Genomic DNA, 5,870 nt, shown 5'->3' with positions numbered 1-5,870 from the left:
AATTAGACAATTCAAGTTCAACGGCAGTTCGTTCCTAATTGGAGTGGTTGGTGTATTCCATACTTCTAGCGATTGGATTTCACTCAAAACTCACCAAATGACTCCTCCCACCATATTATGATGTTACCCAAGTTTTGGGCTCGATCCGAAATCAATAGGTGTGAGAAATTGGACAATTGAAGTTCGACGGAAGTTCGTTCCTAATTGGAGTGGTTGGTGTATTCCATACTTCTAGCGATTGGATTTCACTCAAAACTCACCAAGTGACTCCTCCCACTATATTATGATGTTGCCCAAGTTTTGGTCTCGAACCGAAATCAATATGTGTTCCAAATTAGACAATTCAAGTTCAACGGCAGTTCGTTCCTAATTGGAGTGGTTGGTGTATTCCATACTTCTAGCGATTGGATTTCACTCAAAACTCACCAAATGACTCCTCCCACCATATTATGATGTTACCCAAGTTTTGGGCTCGATCCGAAATCAATAGGTGTGAGAAATTGGACAATTGAAGTTCGACGGAAGTTCGTTCCTAATTGGAGTGGTTGGTGTATTCCATACTTCTAGCGATTGGATTTCACTCAAAACTCACCAAGTGACTCCTCCCACCATATTATGATGTTGCCCAAGTTTTGGTCTCGAACCGAAATCAATATGTGTTCCAAATTAGACAATTCAAGTTCAACGGCAGTTCGTTCCTAATTGGAGTGGTTGGTGTATTCCATACTTCTAGCGATTGGATTTCACTCAAAACTCACCAAATGACTCCTCCCACCATATTATGATGTTGCCCAAGTTTTGGGCTCGATCCGAAATCAATAGGTATGAGAAATTGGACAATTCAAGTTCAACGACAGTTCGTTCCTAATTGGAGTGGTTGGTGTATTCCATACTTCTAGCGATTGGATTTCACTCAAAACTCACCAAATGACTCCTCCCGCCATATTATGATGTTGCCTAAGTTTTGGGCTCTATCCGAACTCAATAGGTGTGAGAAATTGGACAATTTAAGTTCAACGGCAGTTCGTTCCTAACTGGAGTGGTTGGTGTATTCCATACTTCTAGCGATTGGATTTCACTCAAAACTCACCAAACGACTCCTCCCATCATATTATGATGTTGCACAAGTTTGGGGTTCCATACGAAATCAATAGGTGTGAGAAATTGGACAATTCAAGTTCAACGGCAGTTCGTTCCTAATTGGAGTGGTTGGTGTATTCCATACTTCTAGCGATTGGATTTCACTCAAAACTCACTAAATGACTCCTCCCACCATATTATGATGTTGCCCAAGTTTTGGTCTCGATCCGAAATCAGTAGTTGTTCAAAATTGGACAATTCAAGTTCAACGGCAGTTCGTTCCTAATTGGAGTGGTTGGTGTATTCCATGCTTCTAGCGATTGGATTTCACTCAAAACTCACTAAATGACTCCTCCCACCATATTATGATGTTGCCCAAGTTTTGGTCTCGATCCGAAATCAATAGGTGTTCCAAATTAGACAATTCAAGTTCAACAACAGTTCGTTCCTAATTGGAGTGGTTGGGGTATTCCATACTTCTAGCGATTGGATTTCACTGACAAATCACCAAATGACTCCTCCCACCATATTATGATGTTGCCCAAGTTTTGGGCTCGATATGAAATGAATAGGTGTGCGAAATTGAACAATTCAAGTTCAACGGCAGTTCGTTCCTAATTGGAGTGGTTGGTGTATTCCATACTTCTAGCGATTGGATTTCACTCAAAACTCACCAAATGACTCCTCCCGCCATATTATGATGTTGCCCAAGTTTGGGGATCGATCCGAAATCAATAGATGTGAGAAATTGGACAATTGAAGTTCAACGGAAGTTCGTTCCTAATTGAAGTTCAACGGAAGTTCGTTCCTAATTGGATTTCACTCAAAACTCACCAAGTGACTCCTCCCACCATATTATGATGTTGCCCAAGTTTTGGTCTCGAACCGTAATCAATAGGTGTTCCAAATTCGACAATTCAAGTTCAACGGCAGTTCGTTCCTAATTGGAGTGGTTGGTGTATTCCATACTTCTAGCGATTGGATTTCACTCAAAACTCACCAAATGACTCCTCCCACCATATTATGATGTTGCCCAAGTTTGGGGTTCGATCCGAAATCAATAGGTGTGAGAAATTGGACAATTCATGTTCAACGGCAGTTCTTACCTAATTGGAGTGGTTGGTGTATTCCATACTTCTAGCGATTGGATTTCACACAAAACTCACTAAATGACTCCTCCCACATATTATGTTGTTGCCCAAGTTTGGGGCTCGATCCGAAATCAATAGGTGTTCCAAATTAGACAATTCAAGTTCAACGGCAGTTCGTTCCTAATTGGAGTGGTTGGTGTATTCCATACTTCTAGCGAATGGATGTCACTCAAAACTCACTAAACGACTCCTCCGACCATATTATGATGTTGCCCAAGTTTTGGTCTCGATCCGAATTCAATAGGTGTTCCAAATTGGACAATTCAAGTTCAACGGCAGTTCGTTCCTAATAGGAGTGGTTGGTGTATTCCATACTTCTAGCGATTGGATTTCACTCAAAACGCACCAAATGACTCCTCCCACCATATTATGATGTTGCCCAAGTTTGGGGCTCGATCCGAAATTAATAGGTGTGAGAAATTGGACAGTTCAAGTTCAACGGCAGTTCGTTCCTAATTGGAGTGGTTGGTGTATTCCATACTTCTAGCGATTGGATTTCACTCCAAACTCACCAAATGACTCCTCCCACCATATTATGATGTTGCCCAAGTTTTGGGCTCAGTCCGAACTCAATAGGTGTGAGAAATTGGACAATTTAAGTTCAATGGCAGTTCGTTCCTAATTGGAGTTGTTGGAGTATTCCATACTTCTAGCGATTGGATTTCACTCAAAACTCACCAAATGACTTCTCCCACCATATTATGATGTTGCCCAAGGTTTGGGCTCGATCCGAAATCAATAGGTGTGAGAAATTGGACAATTCAAGTTCAACGGCAGTTCGTTCCTAATTGGAGTGGTTGGTGTATTCCATACTTCTAGCGATTGGATTTCACTCAAAACTCACCAAATGACTCCTCCCACCATATTATGAAGTTGCCCAAGTTTTTGGCTCGATCCGAAATGAATAGGTTTGCGAAATTGGACAATTCAAGTTCAACGGCAGTTCGTTCCTAATTGGAGTGGTTGGTGTATTCCATACTTCTAGCGAATGGATGTCTCTCAAAACTCACTAAATGACTCCTCCCACCATATTGTGATGTTGCCCAAGTTTTGGTCTCGATCCGAAATCAATAGGTGTTCCAAATTGGACAATTCAAGTTCAACGGCAGTTCGTTCGTAGTTGGAGTGGTTGATGTATTCCATACTTCTAGCGATTGGATTTCACTAAAAACCCACCAAATGACTCCTCCCACCATATTATGATGTTGCACAAGTTTGGGGTTCCATCCGAAATCAATAGGTGTGAGAAATTGGACAATTCAAGTTCAACGGCAGTTCGATCCTAATTGGAGTGGTTGGTGTATTCCACACTTCTAGCGATTGGATTTCACTCAAAACTCACCAAATGACTCCTCCCACCATATTATGATGTTGCCCAAGTTTTGGGCTCGATCCGAACTCAATAGGTGTTCCAAATTGGACAATTTAAGTTCAACGGCAGTTCGTTCCTAATTGGAGTTGTTGGTGTATTCCATACTTCTAGCGATTGGATTTCACTCAAAACTCACCAAATGACTCCTCCCACCATATTATGATGTTGCACAAGTTTGGGGTTCCATCCGAAATCAACAGGTGTGAGAAATTGGACAATTCAAGTTCAACGGCAGTTCGTTCCTAATTGGAGTGGTTGGTGTATTCCATAGTTCTAGCGATTGGATTTCACTCAAAACTCACCAAATGACTCCTCCCACCATATTATGATGTTGCCCAAGTTTTGGGCTCGATCCGAAATCAATAGGTGTGAGAAATTGGACAATTCAAGTTCAACGGCAGTTCGTTCCTAATTGGAGTGGTTGGTGTATTCCATACTTCTAGCGATTGGATTTCACTCAAAACTCACCAAATGACATCTCCCACCATATTATAAGGTTGCCCAAGTTTTGGGCTCGACCCCAAATCAATAGGTGTTCCAAATTGGACAATTCAAGTTCAACGGCAGTTTGTTCCTAATTGGAGTGGTTGGTGTATTCCATACTTCTAGCGATTGGATTTCACTCAAAACTCACCAAATGACTCCTCCCACCATATTGTGATATTGCCCAAGTTTTGGGTTCGATCCGAAATCAATAGGTGTTCCAAATTGGACAATTCAAGTTCAACGGCAGTTCGTTCCTAATTGGAGTGGTTGGTGTATTCCATACTTCTAGCGATTGGATTTCTCTCAAAACTCACCAAATGACTCCTCCCACCATATTATGATGTTGCCCAAGTTTTGGGCTCTTTCTGAAATCAATAGGTGTTCCAAATTGGACAATTCACGTTCAACGGCAGTTCGTTCCTAATTGGAGTGGTTGGTGTATTCCATACTTCTAGCGATTGGATTTCACTCAAAATTTACCAAATGACTCCTCCCACCATATTATGACGTTGCCCAAATTTTGGGCTCGATCCAAAATCAATAGGTGTTCCAAATTGGACAATTCAAGTTCAACGGCAGTTCGTTCCTAATTGGAGTGGTTGGTGTATTCCGTACTTCTAGCGATTCGATTTCACTCAAAACTCACCAAATGACTCCTCCCACCATATTATGATGTTGCCCAAGTTTTGGGCTCGATCCGAAATCAATAGGTGTGAGAAATTGGACAATTCAAGTTCAACGGCAGTTCGATCCTAATTGGAGTGGTTGGTGTATTCCACACTTCTAACGATTGGATTTCACTCAAAACTCACCAAATGACTCCTCCCACCATATTATGATGTTGCCCAAGTTTTGGGCTCGATCCGAACTCAATAGGTGTTCCAAATTGGACAATTTAAGTTCAACGGCAGTTCGTTCCTAATTGGAGTTGTTGGTGTATTCCATACTTCTAGCGATTGGATTTCACTCAAAACTCACCAAATGACTCCTCCCACCATATTATGATGTTGCACAAGTTTGGGGTTCCATCCGAAATCAACAGGTGTGAGAAATTGGACAATTCAAGTTCAACGGCAGTTCGTTCCTAATTGGAGTGGTTGGTGTATTCCATAGTTCTAGCGATTGGATTTCACTCAAAACTCACCAAATGACTCCTCCCACCATATTATGATGTTGCCCAAGTTTTGGGCTCGATCCGAAATCAATAGGTGTGAGAAATTGGACAATTCAAGTTCAACGGCAGTTCGTTCCTAATTGGAGTGGTTGGTGTATTCCATACTTCTAGCGATTGGATTTCACTCAAAACTCACCAAATGACATCTCCCACCATATTATAAGGTTGCCCAAGTTTTGGGCTCGACCCCAAATCAATAGGTGTTCCAAATTGGACAATTCAAGTTCAACGGCAGTTTGTTCCTAATTGGAGTGGTTGGTGTATTCCATACTTCTAGCGATTGGATTTCACTCAAAACTCACCAAATGACTCCTCCCACCATATTGTGATGTTGCCCAAGTTTTGGGTTCGATCCGAAATCAATAGGTGTTCCAAATTGGACAATTCAAGTTCAACGGCAGTTCGTTCCTAATTGGAGTGGTTGGTGTATTCCATACTTCTAGCGATTGGATTTCTCTCAAAACTCACCAAATGACTCCTCCCACCATATTATGATGTTGCCCAAGTTTTGGGCTCTTTCTGAAATCAATAGGTGTGAGAAATTGGACAATTCACGTTCAACGGCAGTTCGTTCCTAATTGGAGTGGTTGGTGTCTTCCATACTTCT

This window comes from Prunus avium, chromosome 8 (assembly GCF_965620075.1).
Source record: "Prunus avium chromosome 8, drPruAviu1.hap1.1, whole genome shotgun sequence".
Classification (NCBI taxonomy): Eukaryota; Viridiplantae; Streptophyta; class Magnoliopsida; order Rosales; family Rosaceae; genus Prunus; species Prunus avium.
This window is presented reverse-complemented; position numbering follows the sequence as displayed.